Source organism: Procambarus clarkii, chromosome 39, assembly GCF_040958095.1.
Source record: "Procambarus clarkii isolate CNS0578487 chromosome 39, FALCON_Pclarkii_2.0, whole genome shotgun sequence".
Taxonomy (NCBI): domain Eukaryota; kingdom Metazoa; phylum Arthropoda; class Malacostraca; order Decapoda; family Cambaridae; genus Procambarus; species Procambarus clarkii.
In genome coordinates this window covers 13,080,030-13,104,045 of record NC_091188.1, presented here as the reverse complement: position 1 = coordinate 13,104,045, position 24,016 = coordinate 13,080,030, and the positions used below count along the sequence as shown (strand labels likewise).

Genomic DNA, 24,016 nt, shown 5'->3' with positions numbered 1-24,016 from the left:
AACACCCAGCACACAGTACACCCAGTACACACTACACCCAGTACACAGTACACCGAGTACACACTACACCCAGTACACTCTACACCCAGTACACAGTACACCCAGCACACAGTACACCCAGTACACCCAATACACACTACACCCAGTACACGTCTCCGACAAAGCTTCCAAGCGGCTTCCATTGATTATTGGTTCTGTAATTATGTGGATGAGTTTTATAGAAGACTGGTGGTGTGTGTCGCGTTGGGGAGGGTGTTGGGGAGTGTTGGGGAGTGTTGGGGGTGTTGGGGAGTGTTGGGGAGTGTTGGGGGTGTTGGGGAGTGTGTTGGGGAGTGTTGGGGAGTGTTGGGGGTGTTGGGGAGTGTGTTGGGGAGCGTTGGGGAGGGTGTTGGGGGTGTTGGGGAGTGTTGGGGGTGTTGGGGAGTGTTGGGGGTGTTGGGGAGTGTTGGGGTTGTTGGGGAGTGTTGGGGGTGTTGGGGAGGGTGTTGGGGGGTGTTGGGGAGTGTTGGGGAGTATTGGAGTTGTTGGGGAGTGTTGGGGGTGTTGGGGAGGGTGTTGGGGGGTGTTGGGGAGTGTTGAGGAGGGCATTGGAGAGTGTGTTGGGGAGTGTTGGGGGTGTTGGGGATGTTGGGGAGTGTTGGGGGAGTGTTGGGGAGGGTGTTGGGAAATGTTGGGGAGGGTGTTGGGAAATGTTGGGGAGGGTGTTGGGGAGTGTTGGGGAGGGTGTTGGGAAATGTTGGGGAGGGTGTTGGGGAGTGTTGGGGGTGTTGGGGAGGGTGTTGGGGAGTGTTGGGGGGTGTTGGGAAGTGTTGGGGAGTGTTGGGGGGTGTTTTGGAGTGTTGGGGAGGGTGTTGGGGAGTGTTGGGGGTGTTGGGGGGTGTTGGGGAGTGTTGGGGTGTGTTGGGGAGGGTGTTGGGGAGTATTGGGGAGGGTGTTGGGGGTGTTGGGGAGTGTTGGGGAGCATTGGGGTTGTTGGGGAGTGTTGGGAAGTGTTGGGGAGGGTGTTGGGGAGTGTTGGGGAGTGTTGGGGAATGTTGGGGAGGGTGTTGGGGGTGTTGGGGAGGGTGTTGGGGGTGTTGGGGAGTGTTGGGGGTGTTGGGGAGTGTTGGGGGTGTTGGGGAGTGTTGGGGGTGTTGGGGAGGGTGTTGGGGGTGTTGGGGAGTGTTGGGGAGGGTGTTGGGGGTGTTGGGGAGAGTGTTGGGGAGGGTGTTGGGGGTGTTGGGGAGTGTTAGGGGTGTTGGGGAGGGTGTTGGGGAGTGTTGGGGAGGGTGTTGGGGGTGTTGGGGGTGTTGGGGATGTTGGGGAGTGTTGGGGGTGTTGCGGAGTGTTGGGGGTGTTGGGGAGTGTTGGGGAGTGTTGGGGAGGGTGTTGGGGAGGGTGTTGGGGAGTGTTGGGGAGGGTGTTGAGGAGTGTAGGGGAGTGTTGGTGGGTGTTGGGGAGTGTTGGGGAGGGTGTTGGGGAGTGTTGGGGGTGTTGGGGAGTGTTGGGGAGGGTGTTGGGGAGTGTTGGGGAGTATTGGGGTTGTTGGGGAGTGTTGGGGGTGTTGGGGAGTGTTGAGGAGGGTGTTGGGGAGTGTTGGGGGGTGTTGGGGGAGTGTTGGGGAGGGTGTTGGGGGGTGTTGGGAGTGTTGGGGGGTGTTGGGGGAGTGTTGGGGAGTGTTGGGGGGTGTTGGGGAGGGTGTTGGGGAGTGTTGGGGGGTGTTGGGAAGTGTTGGGGAGTGTTGGGGGGTGTTGGGGAGTGTTGGGGAGGGTGTTGGGGAGTGTTGGGGGTGTTGGGGAGTGTTGGGGTGTGTTGGGGAGGGTGTTGGGGAGTATTGGGGAGGGTGTTGGGGGTGTTGGGGAGCATTGGGGTTGTTGGGGAGTATTGGGGAGGGTGTTGGGGAGTGTTGGGGAGTGTTGGGGAGGGTGTTGGGGAGTGTTGGGGAGGGTGTTGGGGGTGTTGGGGAGGGTGTTGGGGGTGTTGGGGAGGGTGTTGGGGGTGTTGGGGAGAGTGTTGGGGGAGTGTTGGGGAGGGTGTTGGGGAGTGTTGGGGAGGGTGTTGGGGGTGTTGGGGAGTGTTGGGGGTGTTGGGGATGTTGGCGAGTGTTGGGGGTGTTGGGGAGTGTTGGGGAGTGTTGGGGAGTGTTGGGGAGGGTGTTGGGGAGTGTTGGGGGTGTTGAGGAGTGTAGGGGAGTGTTGGTGGGTGTTGGGGAGTGTTGGGGAGGGTGTTGGGGGTGTTGGGGAGTGTTGGGGGTGTTGGGGATGTTGGGGAGTGTTGGGGGTGTTGGGGAGTGTTGGGAAGAGTTGGGGAGTGTTGGGAAGAGTTGGGGAGTGTTGGGGGGTGTTAGGAAGAGTTGGGGAGTGTTGGGAAGGGTTGGGGAGTATTGGGAAGAGTTGGGGAGTGTTGGGGGGGTGTTGGGGAGTATTGGGGAGGGTTGGGGAGTGTTGGGAAGAGTTGGGGAGTGTTGGGGAGGGTTGGGGAGTGTTGGGAAGAGTTGGGGAGTGTTGGGAAGAGTTGGGGAGTGTTGGGGGGTGTTAGGAAGAGTTGGGGAGTGTTGGGAAGGGTTGGGGAGTATTGGGAAGAGTTGGGGAATGTTAGGGAGTGTTGGGAAGAGTTGGGGAGTGTTGGGGAGGGTTGGGGAGTGTTGGGAAGAGTTGGGGAGTGTTGGGGAGGGTTGGGGAGTGTTGGGAAGAGTTGGGGAGGGTTGGGAAGAGTTGGGGAAGGTTGGGGAGTGTTGGGGGGTGTTGGGAAGAGTTGGGGAGTGTTGGGGAGGGTTGGGGAGTGTTGGGAAGTGTTGGGGAGGGTTGGGGAGTGTTGGGGAGTATTGGGGAGTGTTGGGAAGAGTTGGGGAGTGTTTGGGAGGGTTGGGGAGTGTTGGGAAGAGTTGGGGAGTGTTGGGGAGGGTTGGGGAGTGTTGGGGGTGTTGGGGAGTATTGGGGAGTGTTGGGAAGAGTTGGGGAGTGTTGGGGGGTGTTGGGGAGTATTGGGGAGTGTTGGGGAGGGTTGGAGGGGTGTTGGAGGAGTGTTGGGGGGTGTTGGGGAGTGTTGGGGAGTGTTGGAGGGGTGTTGGGGGGTGTTGGGGAGTATTGGGGAGTGTTGGAGGAGTGTTGGGGAGTGTTGGGGAGGGTTGGAGGGGTGTTGGGGAGTGTTGGGGAGGGTTGGAGGGGTGTTGGGGAGTGTTGGGGAGGGTTGGAGGGGTGTTGAGGAGTGTTGGGGAGGGTTGGAGGGGTGTTGGGGATTGTTGGGGAGTGTTGGAGGGGTGTTGGGGAGTGTTGGGGGTGTTGGGGATGTTGGGGAGTGTTGGGGGTGTTGGAGAGTGTTGGGAAGAGTTGGGGAGTGTTGGGGGGTGTTGGGAAGAGTTGGGGAATGTTAGGGAGTGTTGGGAAGAGTTGGGGAGTGTTGGGGAGTGTTGGGAAGAGTTGGGGAGTGTTGGGGGGTGTTAGGAAGAGTTGGGGAGTGTTGGGAAGGGTTGGGGAGTATTGGGAAGAGTTGGGGAGTGTTGGGGGGGTGTTGGGGAGTATTGGGGAGGGTTGGGGAGTGTTGGGAAGAGTTGGGGAGTGTTGGGGAGGGTTGGGGAGTGTTGGGAAGAGTTGGGGAGTGTTGGGGAGGGTTGGGGAGTGTTGGGAAGAGTTGGGGAGGGTTGGGAAGAGTTGGGGAAGGTTGGGGAGTGTTGGGGGGTGTTGGGAAGAGTTGGGGAGTGTTGGGGAGGGTTGGGGAGTGTTGGGAAGTGTTGGGGAGGGTTGGGGAGTGTTGGGGGTGTTGGGGAGTATTGGGGAGTGTTGGGAAGAGTTGGGGAGTGTTTGGGAGGGTTGGGGAGTGTTGGGAAGAGTTGGGGAGTGTTGGGGAGGGTTGGGGAGTGTTGGGGGTGTTGGGGAGTATTGGGGAGTGTTGGGAAGAGTTGGGGAGTGTTGGGGGGTGTTGGGGAGTATTGGGGAGTGTTGGGGAGGGTTGGGGAGGGTTGGAGGGGTGTTGGAGGAGTGTTGGGGAGTGTTGGGGGGTGTTGGGGAGTGTTGGGGAGTGTTGGAGGGGTGTTGGGGGGTGTTGGGGAGTATTGGGGAGTGTTGGAGGAGTGTTGGGGAGGGTTGGAGGGGTGTTGGGGAGTGTTGGGGAGGGTTGGAGGGGTGTTGGGGAGTGTTGGGGAGGGTTGGAGGGGTGTTGAGGAGTGTTGGGGAGGGTTGGAGGGGTGTTGGGGATTGTTGGGGAGTGTTGGAGGGGTGTTGGGGAGTGTTGGGGAGTGTTGGAGGGGTGTTGGGGAGTGTTGGGGAGGGTTGGAGGGGTGTTGGGGAGTGTTGGGGAGGGTTGGAGGGGTGTTGGGGAGTGTTGGGGAGGGTTGGAGGGGTGTTGGGGAGTGTTGGGGAGTGTTGGGGAGTGTTGGAGGAGTGTGGGGGAGTGTTGGGGAGGGTTGGAGGAGTGTTGGGGAGGGTTGGAGGGGTGTTGGGGAGTGTTGGAGAGTGTTGGAGGGGTGTTGGGGAGGGTTGGAGGGGTGTTGGAGGGGTGTTGGGGAGTGTTGGGGAGGGTTGGAGGGGTGTTGGGGAGTGTTGGGGAGGGTTGGAGGGGTGTTGGGGAGTGTTGGGGAGGGTTGGAGGGGTGTTGGGGAGTGTTGGGGAGTGTTGGAGGGGTGTTGGGGAGTGTTGGAGGGGTGTTGGGGAGGGTTGGAGGGGTGTTGGGGAGGGTTGGAGGGGTGTTGGGGAGTGTTGGGGAGGGTTGGAGGGGTGTTGGGGAGGGTTGGAGGGGTGTTGGGGAGGGTTGGAGGGGTGTTGGGGAGTGTTGGAGGAGTGTTGGGGAGTGTTGGGTTCGATGCAAAAACCAGGACCTGAAGTTCCAGTGAAGGTCATGAAGCAGTCTGGCGGCCACCTGGAGCCCGTACTGATAGCTACTGATTATTGAGGGGGGCACCGCTAGGGGCGCTGCTGGGGGCGCCGCTAGGGGCGCTGCTGGGGGCGCCGCTGGGGGGGTTGCCGCGGGGGGCACCGCGGGGGGCACCGCTGGTGGTGTTGTTGGGGACACCGCTGGGGGCGCTGCTGGGGGCACCGCTGGAGGCGCCGCTGGGGGCACCGCTGGGGGGCACCGCTGGGGGGCGCCGCTGGGGGGCACCGCTGGGGGCACCGCCGCTGGGGGCACCGCTGGGGGGCACCGCGGGGGGCACCGCGGGGGGCACCGCTAGGGGGCGCCGCTGGGGGAGGCCTGACAGACTGGAACAGTCTCCCCCGAACTCATAGCTCAAACTTTGATAGAAGAAATCCGCTCACTTCTCTGATGCTTTTCAATGTTATATATTTAAAAAAAAACTTTCGTCTTAAGCAACTAAAATCGTGATATCAATTGGCGGAGGCTATAGTTCCCGGGCACAACCAGCTCAGCACTCTCTTGGGTGGTGGTAAGGTTGAGTGTATCATGTGAACCTTTGGTTGACGACACCTTGTTACTGACAACTGGTAGAGCACAAGACGGGCTCCTCCACGCTGGCTCGCATCTTAATCAATCCAACTATTTCCTCTAACTGGAGACGTACCAACCCAACCAGTCCACCTGACTAGACAATGATTAAAATAACGTCATTATTGCGATGGTTTAATTTGTTTTACTCCATCGCATTTTTTAACGGGTTAGTCGATTCCGTTAAAAATGCGATGTTTGATATGAGCGGCCTCATAGTGAAGGACAGACGGGATGGTAGCGAGAGAAAACATGCTGGTTTTTGGCTGGTATAACGTCAGCTGTCATCAGTACATTAGAGTACATGGTAGTGAGGTAGACCATAGCCCCACTAGTGACCAGTGCTGTCAGCCATGCCTGCAGGTGGCCAGTGTGGATGAAGTCATCGGCGGAGGAGCTCATCCATCACCTCATCCATAATGCTGGCAGGTCAAGCTGCTGCCTTAAGTGGGGACCGTCAGCAGGCGCCGGGCCGGATACGTGACCAGAGTTGGTTTAACTTATCCGGTCGACACAATGGCTGGGTGGAGTTGTGGAGTCTTGTCGACACTCTCACTGGGGCTAATGAGCCTCTTCGTTAATTGCACCTCTTGAGGTATTTATAGTGAGAAGCATTGTGATAACAAGTTACAGTTTCAGGTGTGTGTGTACTGTAGTTACAGGTGCGTCAGACTCCTGGCTTACAGCTTCTGAAGCCCTGCCCAACTAGTTTTCCCTGAAACACGACCCACCAATTGGTTTACAACCAGGTCTCCCACACACACACACACACACACACACACACACACACACACACACACACACACACACACACACACACATACACACACACACACACACACACACACAACAGAGCAGATATGGGATATGACAGATAATGACACACAGGATGGACAGAGACTACATGACGACCTGGACAAACTGGAGGAATGGTCTAGAAAATGGCTACTGAAGTTCAACCCAGGAAATAATGAAATAATAATGAAAATAATGAAATTAGGCAAAGGGAGCAGAAGGCTGAACACTAGGTACCATCTGGGAGGTGAAAACCTGCAAGAGTCAAATGGAGAGAAAGATCTGAGGGTTGATATCACACGGAACCTGTCCCAAGAGGCCCACATCAAAAGGATATCATCAGCGGCATATGCTAGGTTAGCTAACATAAGAACTTCCTTTAGAAACTTGTGTAAGGAATCGTTCAGGACCCTGTATACCACCTATGTCAGACCAATCCTGGAATATACAGCTCCATCCTGGAGTCCATACTTAGTTAAATACAAGACAAATTTTTTAGAAGATTCAGCGGTATGCCACCAGGCTCGTCCCGGAACTGAGAGTTATGAGCTACGAGGAAAGATTAAGGGAGCTGAACCTCACGTCCCTGGAAAACAGAAGAGTAAGAGGAGACATGATAACCACCTACAAAATTCTCAGGGGAATTAACAGGGTGGACAAAGACAAACTCTTCAGCACGGGTGGGACACGAACAAGAGGACAAAGGTAGAAACTTAGTGCCCAAATGAACCACAGAGACATTATTTTTTCAGTGTCAGAGTAGTTAATAAATGGAATGCACTAGAAAGTGATGTGGTGGAGGCTGACTCCATACACAGTTTCAAATGTAGATATGATAGAGCCCAGTAGGCTCAGGACCGTTGAGAGGCGGGACCAAAGAGCCATAGCTCAACCCCTGTAAGCACAACTAGGTAAGTACAACTTGGTGAGAACACACAGACACATACACAGAGGTCTGGTAGCTGAGTGGACAGCGTGCAGGACTTGTAATTCTGTAGCCGGGGTTCGATTCCCGGACCAGGCAGAAACAAATGGGCAAAGTTTCTTTCACCCTGAATGTCCCTGTTACCTAGCAGTAAATAGAACATAAGAATATAAGAACAAGGTAACTGCAGAAGGCCTATTGGCCCATACGAGGCAGCTCCTATCTGTAACCACCCAATCCCACTCATAAACATGTCCAACCCACTCTTCAAACAATAGGTACCTGGGAGTTAAACAGCTGTTACGGGCTGCTTCCTGTGTGTGGGGGGGGGAATAGTTAGTAACAGTTGATTGACAGTTGAGAGGCGGGCCGAAAGAGCAAAGCTCAACCCCCGCAAGCACAACTAGGTGAGTACTCCCCCCCCCCCTCGCAGTGTTGCCCACTGGTCGCCACCTTCACCGCGGAAATATCCGTCTGTGTTGTTGTGGTGACCGTCAGTGTTGTGGTGACCGTCAGTGTTGTGGTGACCGTCAGTGTTGTGGTGACCGTCAGTGTTGTGGTGACCGTCAGTGTTGTCCCAGACGCGCCTGTCTGTTGGTCGGGCCGCAGGGTGGCGCCATCTGCTTCAAGGGATCAGATTCCACAAATAAACGGATTAAACCTTCGAGCTGCGTGGACCACGGCGCTAACTCTCTGCAAGTCATAGTTTACACCGCCTGCTGTTGACTGTCTTGGTGAATCGCCTACATTACCATCTGGTCTCTGAGGTCATGGTCTTCAAACAATATATATATATATATATATATATATATATATATATATATATATATATATATATATATATATATATATATATATATATATATATTTTTTTTTTTTTTTTTTTTAATAGGGAAGGGAGTACCACCTCTGGCTGGAAGAAGGGGGACCCATAGCCTCGGAGGAAACCACACATAACGCATTGGAGGGAATGTGTATTCCCTCCAATACAGTTTCTGTGTGCTTTTCTCCTACCACCCCCTTCCCTTTTTTTTTTTTCCTTTATTGTGTATTTAAAGGTTACAAAACATACAAGACAAATGCCTAAAGGTTATGGATCTCTTGAAGCTCCTCCGCTTCTGGACAGGAACCGAGGACGCAGCAAGCATTTCCCCTCTGGATCGCCACACTGAGACGCTGAAATAAAAAACTGGAAGCCCTTGGGTCTCTGGTGACGTCAATGAGCTTGGACCCCAATTCCTTGAGAAATCCCAAGGCACTCTTGCCCCAGGGGCCATGCGTCTCAGACGCTATGGGAACAAAGAGGTATTGACCTTCCAGTCGCCTGTACTTGAGTGATTTTGCTGTTTCCCTGTGGTTGGCCGCCCCACCTGCTTGATCAGCTCCGAAGTGTACATAGGTGTCAGCCAGGGTGGATACACATGTGTAGTCCCACACCAACTGTCTACCCTCCTTCCATGAGTATATGGTGATGCCATCAGGGCGAAGTGCTGGGAAATCCGGGTTTTGGACCCCTAGGATGCGAGGTTCTCTCTCCGCTGGGCACCCAGCTGAGACGAGGCTTCTCTTGATGATGTCATTGACCTCGTTGTGTCTTGCATGCCAGCCCTTTGTGCTTCCGCAATGCAACCCATGCAGTCCGTATTGGTCTGCTTCCACCCTGTTGCAAATACACTTGTATTCAGTGTGAATTGGGGCACCAAGGCGGAGGGCCACTGCTACACGAAGGGATTCTGGATCTAGGCGCGTGCCCATTGCAGACATGGGTACTGCCAGGAGGAAGTCTCCTGCATGGGGGGCACGAACTGCTCTGAGGCGGGCTTTCTCCTTGTCTGATGTTGCGACGCTTAGCATGGCATCAGCTACTTTTTCCACTAGAGGGTGGTCCCAGCCGGACTGTTTGTGTTGTTTTGTTGGCTCTATAATGGTTTCTGGGGCTGCAAGAACATTCCACTGATTTGAACATTCAGTGAAAGCAGGATCGTGTATTCCTGCTGAATCTCTCAGGGTTGCAGGTAAAATATCTCTGACGAGGTCGTGCGATGCATGAGAGGAGGAAAGGAAGGCTGGTAGAGCAATTTGGGAGGCTGTGCGGACACCAAGGCCGCCGAGTCTTACAGGAAGGGTTGCTTGCTCCCACTGAGAGTCGTCCAATGGCAGGTTCAGGACTTTCACCAGCATGGACCTCAGAAGGGTGTCATACACATTTAACTTAGGGCTGCTGTAGGATGGAGAACATCTCAGAAAGTAGGTCAACTTAGGGAGAGACAGGCATCTTGTAAGGAGAAAGAGAGCATCATGGGCATCAATCTTGTCAATCCTGTCCTGCATTCTCTTTAGGTCAGTGATTTTTGCAGCCAGGACCTCCTCGATTGCTCGTGGGCCAATGGGGGCACCCAGGAGAGTGCAGTCCGGTGGCTCAACAACGAGAATGTCTGGAAGAGCATTTTGTATTTGCCCAGTGATGTCTGGGTTGCGGGAGATTATTTCACATTTGGATGCATTGAGAATGAGGCCTAAGGCTGCTCCCTGCTCCTGGATTTTCCTTATATCCCCCAAAATGGTTTCCGGAGTTCCAGCTAGAGTGCCATCATCCAGGTACCAGATGTTTAGCTCGCTTGTCAGACTATCAGTGACCTCTTTGATAGCTAGGCAGAAAAGGAGGGGGGCTAAGGGGTCACCTTGTTGGACACCTTCACAGGAGTTTATTTCATGCTCCCCAAAAAGAAGCTTAGAGTCCCCACTGTATATATATATATATATTTAGTTGTATTTAGTTGTATATATTATGTATATATATATATATATTTAGTTTTCATTTGGGCGAGAGGCGGGTCGAGGCGTTTGATCTTGTCGTTTATAACTGAACTGGGATCAGACTTGGGGCTTCAGACTTGTAAGCTTTGTGCTTCTTCAGTTTCTCAGGATCTTTCTCCTTGATTGATGTCTTGGCATTGTTGTTGCCACGTGATGCGCCTTTGTTTTGATCTCTCTCTCTCTCTCTCTCTCACTCTCTCTCTCTCTCTCTCTCTCTCTCTCTCTCTCTCTCTCTCTCTCTCTCTCTCTCTCTCTCTCTCTCTCTCTCTCTCTCTCTCTCTCTCTCTGCGTTCTGGACGACATCCTAACAATTTACCCAAAATTTGCTTGTCCATTTTAAAGAATGAAGAACAATTTTTATTTATATTCTAAGCTGTATCACTTATGAACCCATCCCAGGGAGCCGGTCGGCCGAGCGGACAGCACACTGGACTTGTGATCCTGTGGTCCTGGGTTCGATCCCAGGCGCCGGCGAGAAACAATGGGCAAAGTTTCTTTCACCCTATGCCCCTGTTACCTAGCAGTAAATAGGTACCTGGGTGTTAGTCAGCTGTTACGGGCTGCTTCCTGGGGGTGGAGGCCTGGTCGAGGACCGGGCCGCGGGGACACTAAAGCCCCGAAATCATCTCAAGATAACCTCAAGATAACCATCCCTGCCCTTGTGTGGCAGTGCACAATAGAAAGTTGTTTTCACATATCCACACATTAAAACATTGATTGTAACCATGATATATATGTGCTTCAGCCTACAGTTTAGACCTATTGTCATATGTATGACCCTCTGTCCTGCGTGACAGTGAATACTAGCATTATCCTCAATTTAATAAGACTATCAAAATCCTCAGATTAGGCAAAATTGCAATTAATTTTGTCAATAAAGATGTTAATAATAATAATAATAATCTCTCTCTCTCTCTCTCTCTCACCGTAGTCCAGTACAATGTCCTTAAGTCGTTCCTCGGGAGTTTGTTGTCTATTTTTCCCACTCCAACAACTTCTCAACCCAGCAACTATCTACTGCAACGATGCATCACGCTAGGAGTCGCCCATACACACACTCCCTCCAACACCATGAATGTATTACACCACAAGCCTCCAACACCAACAGTCTCCCACACCAACAATTATTAACATCAGTATAACCCTCCAACCCTCCAACAACACTCTCGCGGCAACAGTCACCCGCATCACCAATCCACAACACCAACAATTTAATAAACCAATAACCTCCAACTCCAACAATTTTCCACGCCTGTATTTAGTCACTGAAGAGCTTGTGTACGTCAACAAATTTCCATAGCAACAATTTTCGCGTCAGTTGAGTGGTTGGTTATAAGCGCCGCTCTAAAGCCTCGTGTTCTCGAAAACAATTTTCTCGTCAAGATAATTTGTAACGGGTTTCTTTAGCCGTGTTCCCGCGGGCTTCTGTAGGGAGTACTGCCCTAAAATTGATCACCCAATATACATGGTAATGGGTAGTTGTTCGCAGGAAGGTTGGTGGGTGGGGTGGGGGAGGGGTCGGTGGGGTTGTGGTGGTTGGGGAGGGGTTGGTTGTTGTGAAGGTTGGTGGTAGTGGTTGGTTGGAGGAGGGTTGTGGTGGTAATGGTTGGTTCGGGGGGGTTGTGGTGGTAGTGGTTGGTTGGGGGGGGGGTTGTGGTGGTAGTGGTTGATTGGGGGAGGGTTGTGGTGGTAATGGTTGGTTCGGGGGGGGGGGGGTTGTGGTGGTAGTGGTTGATTGGGGGAGGGTTGTGGTGGTAGTAGTTGATTGGGAGGAGGGTTGTTGTGGTTGTGGTAGAGGTTGGCTTGGGGGGGAAAGTTGTGGTAGTGGTTGGTGGAGGTGGTAATGGTTGGCTGGGGGTGGGGATCTGGTAGTGGTGGTAGAGGTTGACTGGGTGAGAGAAGGTTGTGGTAGAGGTGGTTGTCCATTCTTCACTTTTGACCATATCTGCGGGCTGTCATCAATGTACATACGGCAGACAGCCCCACACAGGTTATGGAAGGAGTTACATCATCTAGACTCTTGATTCTTGAGCAACAACACACTGCTGCACCTGCGACAGTGACCCACCTGCGACAGTGACCCACCTGCGACAGTGACCCACCTGCGACAGTGACCCACCTGCGACAGTGACCCACCTGCGACAGTGACCCACCTGCGACAGTGACCCACCTGCGACAGTGACCCACCTGCGACAGTGTGACCTACCTGCGACAGTGACCCACCTGCGACAGTGTGACCCACCTGCGACAGTGACCCACCTGCGACAGTGTGACCCACCTGCGACAGTGACCCACCTGCGACAGTGACCCACCTGCGACAGTGTGACCCACCTGCGACAGTGTGACCCACCTGCGACAGTGACCCACCTGCGACAGTGTGACCCACCTGCGACAGGGTGACCCGCCTGCGACAGTGTGACACACCTGCGACAGTGTGACCCACCTGCGACAGTGTGACCCACCTGCGACAGTGTGACCCACCTGCGACAGTGACCCACCTGCGACAGTGACCCACCTGCGACAGGGTGACCCACCTGCGACAGTGTGACCCACCTGCGACAGTGACCCACCTGCGACAGTGACCCACCTGCGACAGCGTGACCCACCTGCGACAGTGTGACCCACCTGCGACAGTGTGACCCACCTGCGACAGTGTGACCCACCTGCGACAGTGTGACCCACCTGCGACAGTGTGACCCACCTGCGACAGTGTGACCCACCTGCGACAGTGTGACCCACCTGCGACAGTGACCTACCTGCGACAGGGCGACCCACCTGCGACAGTGACCCGCCTGCGACAGTGTGACCCACCTGCGACAGTGACCCACCTGCGACAGTGTGACCCACCTGCGACAGTGTGACCCACCTGCGACAGTGAGACCCACCTGCGACAGTGTGACCCACCTGCGACAGTGTGACCCACCTGCGACAGTGTGACCCACCTGCGACAGGGCGACCCACCTGCGACAGTGACCCACCTGCGACAGGGCGACCCACCTGCGACAGTGACCCACTTGTGACAGAGCGACCCACCTGCGACAGGGCGACCCACCTGCGACAGTGTGACCCACCTGCGACAGTGACCCACTTGTGACAGAGCGACCCACCTGCGACAGTGTGACCCACCTGCGACAGTGTGACCCACCTGCGACAGTGTGACACACCTGTGAGAGAGCGACCCACCTGTGACAGGGCGACCCACCTGTGACAGAGCGACGCACCTGTGACAGAGCGACACACCTGTGACAGAGCGACACACCTGTGACAGCGACACACCTGTGACAGAGCGACCCACCTGTAACAGAGCGACCCACCTGTGACAGGGCGACCCACCTGTAACAGAGCGACCCACCTGTGACAGGGCGACCCACCTGTAACAGAGCGACCCACCTGTGACAGGGCAACCCACCTGTAACAGAGCGACCCACCTGTGACAGAGCGACCCACCTGTGACAGGGCGACCCACCTGTAACAGAGCGACCCACCTGTGACAGTGCGACCCACCTGTGACAGGGCGACCCACCTGTGACAGAGCGACACACCTGTGACAGAGCGACCCACCTGTGACAGGGCGACCCACCTGTGACAGGGCGACCCACCTGTAACAGAGCGACCCACCTGTGACAGGGCGACCCACCTGTAACAGAGCGACCCACCTGTGACAGAGCGACCCACCTGTGACAGGGCGACCCACCTGTAACAGAGCGACCCACCTGTGACAGGGCGACCCACCTGTGACAGAGCGACCCACCTGTGGCAGAGCGACCCACCTGTGACAGAACGACCCACCTGTGACAGAGCGACCCACCTGTGACAGGGCGACCCACCTGTGACAGGGCGACCCACCTGTGACAGGGCGACCCACCTGTGACAGGGCGACCCACCTGTGACAGAGCGACCCACCTGTGACAGAGCGATTCACCTGTGACAGAGCGACCCACCTGTGACAGAGCGACCCACCTGTGACAGAGCGACACACCTGTGACAGAGCGACCCACCTGTGACAGGGCGACCCACCTGTGACAGAGCGACACACCTGTGACAGAGCGACCCACCTGTGACAGGGCGACACATCCGTGACAGAGCGACCCACCTGTGACAGGGCGACACATCTGTGACAGAGCGACCCACCTGTGACAGAGCGACACACCTGTGACAGGGCGACACACCTGTGACAGAGCGATCCACCTGTGACAGGGCGACACACCTGTGACAGAGCGATCCACCTGTGACAGAGCGACACACCTGTGACAGAGCGACACATCTGTGACAGGGCGACACACCTGTGACAGAGCGACCCACCTGCGACAGAGCGACCCACCTGTGACAGAGCGATCCACCTGTGACAGAGCGACACACCTGTGACAGAGCGATCCACCTGTGACAGAGCGACACACCTGTGACAGAGCGACACACCTGTGATAGAGCGACACATCTGTGACAGGGCGACACACCTGTGACAGAGCGACCCACCTGCGACAGGGCGACACACCTGTGACAGAGCGATCCACCTGTGACAGAGCGACACACCTGTGACAGAGCGACACACCTGTGATAGAGCGACACATCTGTGACAGGGCGACACACCTGCGACAGAGCGACCCACCTGTGACAGAGCGACACACCTGTGACAGAGCGACACACCTGTGACAGAGCGACACACCTGTGACAGAGCGACTCACCTGTGATAGAGCGACACATCTGTGACAGAGCGACACACCTGTGACAGAGCGACCCACCTGTGACAGAGCGACCCACCTGTGACAGAGCGACACACCTGTGATAGAGCGACACATCTGTGACAGAGCGACACATCTGTGACAGAGCGACACACCTGTGACAGAGCGACCCACCTGTGACAGAGCGACACACCTGTGACAGAGCGACCCACCTGTGACAGAGCAACACACCTGTGACAGAGCGACCCACCTGTGACAGAGCGACACACCTGTGACAGAGCGACACACCTGTGACAGAGCGACACACCTGTGATAGAGCGACACACCTGCGACAGGGCGACACACCTGCGACAGAGCGACACACCTGCGACAGAGCGACACACCTGTGACAGGGCGACCCACCTGCGACAGGGCGACACACCTGTGACAGCGACACACCTGTGACAGAGCGACCCACCTGTGACAGGGCGACACACCTGTGACCGGGCGACCCACCTGTGACAGGGCGACACACCTGTGACCGGGCGACCCACCTGTGACAGGGCGACACACCTGTGACAGAGCGACCCACCTGTGAAAGGGCGACACACCTGTGACCGGGCGACCCACCTGTGACAGGGCGACCCACCTGTGACAGGGCGACACACCTGTGACAGAGCGACACACCTGTGACAGAGCGACACACCTGTGACAGAGCGACACACCTGTGACAGAGCGACACATCTGTGACAGGGCGACACACCTGTGACAGAGCGACCCACCTGCGACAGGGCGACACACCTGTGACAGAGCGATCCACCTGTGACAGAGCGACACACCTGTGACAGAGCGACACACCTGTGATAGAGCGACACATCTGTGACAGGGCGACACACCTGCGACAGAGCGACCCACCTGTGACAGAGCGACACACCTGTGACAGAGCGACACACCTGTGACAGAGCGACACACCTGTGACAGAGCGACTCACCTGTGATAGAGCGACACATCTGTGACAGAGCGACACACCTGTGACAGAGCGACCCACCTGTGACAGAGCGACCCACCTGTGACAGAGCGACACACCTGTGATAGAGCGACACATCTGTGACAGAGCGACACATCTGTGACAGAGCGACACACCTGTGACAGAGCGACCCACCTGTGACAGAGCGACACACCTGTGACAGAGCGACCCACCTGTGACAGAGCAACACACCTGTGACAGAGCGACCCACCTGTGACAGAGCGACACACCTGTGACAGAGCGACACACCTGTGACAGAGCGACACACCTGTGATAGAGCGACACACCTGCGACAGGGCGACACACCTGCGACAGAGCGACACACCTGCGACAGAGCGACACACCTGTGACAGGGCGACCCACCTGCGACAGGGCGACACACCTGTGACAGCGACACACCTGTGACAGAGCGACCCACCTGTGACAGGGCGACACACCTGTGACCGGGCGACCCACCTGTGACAGGGCGACACACCTGTGACCGGGCGACCCACCTGTGACAGGGCGACACACCTGTGACAGAGCGACCCACCTGTGACAGGGCGACACACCTGTGACCGGGCGACCCACCTGTGACAGGGCGACCCACCTGTGACAGGGCGACACACCTGTGACAGAGCGACACACCTGTGACAGAGCGACACACCTGTGACAGAGCGACACACCTGTGACAGAGCGACACATCTGTGACAGGGCGACCCACCTGCGACAGAGCAACACACCTGTGACAGAGCGACACACCTGTGACAGAGCGACACACCTGTGACAGAGTGACACATCTGTGACAGGGCGACCCACCTGCGACAGAGCGACACACCTGTGACAGAGCGACACACCTGTGACAGAGCGACACACCTGTGACAGAGCGACACATCTGTGACAGGGCGACCCACCTGTGACAGAGCGACACACCTGTGACAGGGCGACACACCTGTGACAGAGCGACCCACCTGTGACAGGGCGACACACCTGTGACCGGGCGACCCACCTGTGACAGGGCGACCCACCTGTGACAGGGCGACCCACCTGTGACAGAGCGACACACCTGTGACAGCGACACACCTGTGACAGAGCGACACACCTGTGACAGAGCGACACACCTGTGACAGAGCGACACATCTGTGAGAGGGCGACCCACCTGTGACAGAGCGACACATCTGTGACAGGGCGACCCACCTGCGACAGAGCGACACACCTGTGATAGAGCGACACATCTGTGACAGAGCGACACACCTGTGACAGAGCGACCCACCTGCGACAGAGCGAAACACCTGTGACAGAGCGACACACCTGCGACAGAGCGACACATCTGTGACAGGGCGACACACCTGTGACAGAGCGACCCACCTGCGACAGGGCGACACACCTGCGACAGAGCGATCCACCTGCGACAGAGCGACACACCTGTGACAGAGCGACACACCTGTGATAGAGCGACACACCTGTGACAGAGCGACACACCTGTGATAGAGCGACACATCTGTGACAGGGCGACACACCTGTGACAGAGCGACCCACCTGCGACAGGGCGACACACCTGCGACAGAGCGACCCACCTGTGACAGAGCGACACACCTGTGACAGAGCGACACACCTGTGACAGGGCGACACACCTGTGACAGAGCGATCCACCTGTGACAGAGCGACACACCTGTGACAGAGCGACACACCTGTGATAGAGCGACACATCTGTGACAGAGCGACACACCTGTGACAGGGCGACACACCTGTGACAGAGCGATCCACCTGTGACAGAGCGACACACCTGTGACAGAGCGACCCACCTGTGACAGAGCGACCCACCTGTGACAGAGCGACCCACCTGTGACAGAGCGACACACCTGTGACAGAGCGACACACCTGTGACAGAGCGACACACCTGTGACAGAGCGACACACCTGTGACAGAGCGACACACCTGTGATAGAGCGACACATCTGTGACAGAGCGACACACCTGTGACAGAGCGACCCACCTGTGACAGAGCGACCCACCTGTGACAGAGCGACCTACCTGTGACAGAGCGACCCACCTGTGACAGAGCGACACACCTGTGACAGAACGACACACCTGTGATAGAGCGACACATCTGTGACAGAGCGACACACCTGTGACAGAGCGACCCACCTGTGACAGAGTGACACACCTGTGACAGAGCGACCCACCTGTGACAGAGCGACACACCTGTGACAGAGCGACCCACCTGTGACAGAGCGACACACCTGTGACAGAGCGACACACCTGTGACAGAGCGACACACCTGTGATAGAGCGACACACCTGCGACAGGGCGACACACCTGCGACAGAGCGACACACCTGCGACAGAGCGACACACCTGTGACAGGGCGATCCACCTGCGACAGGGCGACACACCTGTGACAGCGACACACCTGTGACAGAGCGACACACCTGTGACAGGGCGACCCACCTGCAACAGAGCGACACACCTGCGACAGTTACCCACTTGCGACAGGGCGACACACCTGCGACAGGGCGACACACCTGCGACAGAGCGACACACCTGCAATCGACAGAGCGACACAGCTGCGACAAAGCGACATACCTGCGACAGAGCGACACACCTGCGACAGTGACCCACCTGCGACAGGGCGACACACCTGCGACAGAGCGACCCACCTGCGACAGAGCGACACACCTGCGACAGTGACACACCTGTGACAGGGCGACACACCTGCGACAGAGCGACCCATCTGCGACAGAGCGACCCATCTGCGACAGAGCGACACACCTGCGACAGTGACACACCTGCGACAGGGCGACACACCTGCGACAGAGCGACCCACCTGCAACAGAGCGAACCACCTGTGACAGAGCGACCCACCTGTGACAGAGCGACCCACCTGTGACAGAGCGATTTTAAAATTTTAAAATAACACCTGCGACAGGGCGACACACCTGCGACACACCTGCGACAGAGCGACACACCTGCAACAGGGTGTCTACTCAACTGTGCCGGTTCATTGGTCGTGTCACCTCTGCAACCCGTTCTCGCACTTGCTTATAGTCAATATCTTGCTTATGAATAAGTGCATATGTCACATACTAATTTATTGTGAATATTTGAGTTTACCTTGAAAAGCTGAATAGAAAACCACAACCTAACCTAACCTTTTTAGTATGTTAAGATATTACAATTAGTACTAAACCTGTACGTATATTGCTATTACAGTTTTATAAAAATAATAAAACGAAACTAAAATATTTAAATAAATTTTAAAATAACTCAGGATATTGTTAAATTTTGTTAAAAATCTCTATTGTTTATTAAAATTGAGAGAAAAAGTTAAGGCCTTGAAAAAAATATGACTTGGAATATGTCACATATTTACTTATTTATAAGTAAAATAGTGACTATAAGGAATAAGTCATATATGTGCTCTCATGTGCGAGAGCAGGTTGCCCTCTATGGATGTGAGCAGAGTGAGTGTCGGTTTTCATCAAATTTGTAGATGTATGCCAACACGTTTAAAGGTTCCCAGACGAGGCCAACTGTTTGATTTGAGGGAGAAGGATTTACAGGAACTTCCACGTGCATTATCGTCTCTGTTGCTGACTTGATCCATTGTATATGATTGGGGGGTTGTCAGTTACTGAGGCGTCATACAGACTAACTACACAGAGTGACATGTATTAGTCGCACTGAACGATACTCAGCCCTCTTGAAGAACACTTTGTCTTTCTTTTTTTTTATTAATACATTAGGTACATTTGCATTTGTGCAGCTGCCCTAGACTATATGAAGGGGGAGTACAGTGTGTCAAAACGCTAGCTACATGATGCTAAAAAATCCCCATCACACAGGATGGTTAGTCATACAGAGGCATGTGATCAGTAGTCTGCACTGACAGACTCTTGAGTTCGTTATGAGGATATCGTTAACACAAGAGTGAATAAGGCAGCAGTGGTACTAAAAGTCCCCATCTCTCAGGGTGGTTAGTTTTTTTTTTTTTTTATTAAGTTATGAGGTACATCTGCATTAGTGCAGCTACCCTAGACTATATGAAGTGGAGTACAGTGTGTCAAAAAAAAAAGCTAACTAGGTGATGCTATAAAATCCCCATCACACAGGATGGTTAGTCATACAGAGACATGTGATAGGCGGTCTGCACTGGCAGACTCCGGATGCATTTTGAGGATATCAACAACACAAGATTGAATAAGGTAGCAGTGGTAATACAAGTCCCCATCTCGCAGGATGGTTAGTCATACAGGGCCATGTGTTTAATAGCCTGCACTGGCAAATTTTGGGTATACTGTGAGGATATCTTCAAGAATACGAGAGTGAATAAAGTAATTGCAAAGCTCCAGGTACCTCATGCCAACTGGTCTGAAAGGTCTAATAACTGGGCATTCAGTGATGTAGTGCGGGAGATCATGCCGTAGTTCCTGCTCACAGAGTTTGCAACTGGAGTGCTCAGGATTGGGAGACCCGTCACCTGCAGCCACCTGCCACAGGTAACGGTAACCCAACCTGATCCTTACAACCACTGTGTCGCACAGTCTAGTGGACGTTTTGTGCTGTCCATAGATGTAGGTTTCAGATCTGAACAAATCATAGCTTTTTATACTAGTACTTTCAGGTCGTTGGGAGTCAGTAAGTTCTTTCCTATCAGATCTGAATGTTTGGACCAATACAGTTTTGACAGCAGAGATGGGGATACCTAGATCTAATTCAACTTCAAACTTGTTACACGCTAGTTTGGCTGCAATGTCTGTCTCATTATGATGGGTTATATTTATGTGTGAGGGTATCCATACAAAGGAGATTCGAGACCCTTTACTCTGTGCATCAATTAGGTCATTTATAATTGGGAGTATTAGGTTCTTGCTGTCGATCTTCCAAGAGAAGTTTTCGATTGCTTGAAGAGCAGACTTTGAATCGCAGAATATTATTCCTCCTCCAATATTTTTTAATGTGCTGGTTGCTAAATGTAATGCTGCTAGTTCTGCTTGTGTGGAGGTCAGCCAGTTGTTTAACCTGACACTGACAGACTTTGTGCAGATAGGTTAGTTGCTTTTTGACGACTCGCTTCACTCTACGGCTTCCTAACTCCGCCGTAATCCGTTAGGGATTAGTTGAATTCCATTGGAGATACTCGGCAATCAATTTTGCATGCACGGTACATAATTACCTGAAGAAAGTCTATGACTGTATGTGTGTATGGGGTCCTTTACACATACACATCCACTGTAGTGAGCGGCGCTCGTCTGAACACCTCGCTCAGTGCTGGGTACATCAGGCGTGAGTTAGTACTCTCCTCCACCTGTCCAGGTGGGTTGTGGCACACGGGCACGCCACGAATGCCAGTCAACATTATACAATATCAACAGCACCTGCTGGCGACTCACACGCACCCCACGTCTGCTCCGGGCCTTTGCAGTATATATACGAACCAAAAAAAGAAAAGTCGCATTAATCATTCGTTATCGTGGCTGTGTCCCCTGATGGGTGTCCCATGATGGGTGACCAATGATGGGTGACCCCTGATGGGTGACCAATGATGGGTGATCCTCTGATGGGTGACCCCTGATGGGTGACCCCTGATGGGTGACCATAGCAGTATAACCTCTGCAGTTGTCCCAGGATCACAAACAAGAGGCGTATAGAGTTGGAGTCATATGCCAGGAACGTTTTGCCGCTCTCCAAGCTTCTCCTGCGGTCAGACCCAAGCTTCTCCTGCGGTCAGACCCAAGCTTCTCCTGCGGTCAGACCCAAGCTTTCTCCTGCGGTCAGACCCAAGCTTCTGAATGTTAAAATGGACTCAAAGAATGAGTAACCAAGAATGTTAAGGCGACTGGACTCTCCAGCAACAAGGAACTTCTATACAAATATACCAATCAAAGGGTTATTTATATCAGCTTCATGACTTCTCCTCTGGTTGGTCTTTTCCTTTAGTCCATCTAACGTCACCAGGGCAGAGTTGGCTGGGTTAACAGCCTGCCTGCCTCTCTCTAGTCAGGTCAGGTCAACTTACACCCCTGACTCGCCTCACTCTCCTGTCACACCATTCAAAATGTGCCTTAGTTGAGCTGTCACAAAACTCCATAAGGGTTTCTTGACTCAATAACCTAACCTCAGGTCGCCCGTTGCCCTGCGTACGATATCTCGACTCACGGTGATGTTAGCTGATCAGGGAGGTACAACTTAAGGGTCCAACCTGAATTCACGTTTTTACTACTTCTTGCAGTCGTGTTGCAACATGTGCACGTTGGTCACCTTCATCTCCGGTGTGTAAAGCAGGTGAGAAGTCTTCCCATTGTCACAGTTGGTTGGTGTGGTGGAGGGGTGTGGTGGTGGTTGGTGTGGTGGTGGTTGGTGTGGTGGAGGGTTGTGGTGGTGGTTGGTGTGGTGGAGGGTTGTGGTGGTGGTTGGTGTGGTGGAGGGTTGTGGTGGTGGTTGGTGGGGTGGAGGGTTGTGGTGGTGGTTGGTGTGGTGGAGGGTTGTGGTGGTGGTTGGTGTGGTGGAGGGTTGTGGTGGTGGTTGGTGTGGTGGAGGGTTGTGGTGGTGGTTGGTGTGGTGGAGGGTTGTGGTGGTGGTTGGTGTGGTGGAGGGTTGTGGTGGTGGTTGGTGTGATGGAGGGTTGTGGTGGTGGTTGGTGTGGTGGAGGGTTGTGGTGGTGGTTGGTGTGGTGGAGGTTTGTGGTGGTGGTTGGTGTGGTGGAGGGTTGTGGTGGTGGTTGGTGTGGTGGAGGGTTGTGGTGGTGGTTGGTGTGGTGGAGGGTTGTGGTTGTTGTGGTGGAGGGTTGTGGTGGTGGTTGTTGTAGATGGTTACCGATGCAGGCAGGAAAGGAGGGAAGGGAATCCCCTTCCTTTCTTCCCCTGCATAAAGCAAGACCGTCACTCTACCCTCCAGCCCAAGTGATTGGGCAATATAGACAGGAACGGCGGGATATTGTTGTGGGAGTGTGGATCTTCAAGCTCAGTCTTATGACCGAGATAAGTGGATTCCTGCATGACCCAATCATGATCGAGCTGGGTATCAATTGTACCCCCTCATCCTATTGGTTATCCATGACGTTCTTTAGTTTGCCAGTCGCATTTGACTGGTCGATAAGCAACGAGATTGCACTAATGGGGGGAAGAGGGGGGGGGGGGTCAACCAGATGTTGGGGTCTACCCCTCTCCCGTTTCTCCTTTGCTGTACTCGGAAACACACGTGGTATCCCAGAGGCCTACCAGCCAGAGACCTACCAGCCAGAGACCTACCAGCCAGAGGCCTACCAGCCAGAGACCTACCAGCCAGAGACCTACCAGCCAGAGGCCTACCAGCCAGAGACCTACCAGCCAGAGACCTACCAGCCAGAGGCCTACCAGCCAGAGGCCTACCAGCCAGAGACCTACCAGCCAGAGACCTACCAGCCAGAGACCTACCAGCCAGAGACCTACCAGCCAGAGGCCTACCAGCCAGAGACCTACCAGCCAGAGACCTACCAGCCAGAGACCTACCAGCCAGAGACCTACCAGCCAGGGACCTACCAGCCAGAGACCTACCAGCCAGAGGCCTACCAGCCAGAGACCTACCAGCGAGAGACCTACCAGCCAGAGGCCTACCAGCCAGAGACCTACCAGCCAGAGACCTATCACCCAGAGGCCTACCAGCCAGAGACCTACCAACCAGAGACCTACCAACCAGAGACCTACCAGCCAGAGACCTACCAACCAGAGACCTACCAGCCAGAGGCCTACCACCCAGAGACCTACCTACCAGAGACCTACCAGCCAGAGACCTACCAACCAGAGACCTACCAACCAGAGACCTACCAGCCAGAGGCCTTCCAACCAGAGACCAACCACCCAGAGACCTACCAGCCAGAGACCTACCAGCCAGAGACCTACCAGCCAGAGACCTACCAGCCAGAGGCCTACCAACCAGAGACCTACCAGCCAGAGACCTACCAACCAGAGACCTACCAGCCAGAGGCCTACCACCCAGAGACCTACCAGCCAGAGGCCTACCAGCCAGAGACCTACCAACCAGAGACCTACCAGCTAGAGGCCTATCAGCCAGAGGCCTACCACCCAGAGACCTACCACCCAGAGACCTACCAGCCAGAGACCTACCAGCCAGAGACCTACCAGCCAGAGACCTACCAACCAGAGACCTACCAGCCAGAGACCTACCACCCAGAGACCTACCAGCCAGAGGCCTACCAGCCAGAGACCTACCAACCAGAGGCCTACCAACCAGAGACCTACCAGCCAGAGACCTACCAACCAGAGACCTACCAGCCAGAGGCCTACCACCCAGAGACCTACCAGCCAGAGACCTACCAGCCAGAGACCTACCAACCAGAGACCTACCAGCCAGAGACCTACCAGCCAGAGACCTACCAGCCAGAGGCCTACCAGCCAGAGACC

General features: G+C 54.7%; 1 protein-coding gene across 1 annotated transcript in view; it reads left to right on the top strand.

Annotated features, from left to right (window-relative positions):
- LOC123760408 (nucleoredoxin) overlaps positions 1–24,016 on the top strand; it is a 562,715-nt gene that overhangs the window by 307,527 nt on the left and 231,172 nt on the right. The gene's annotated exons all lie outside the window — the stretch shown is intronic.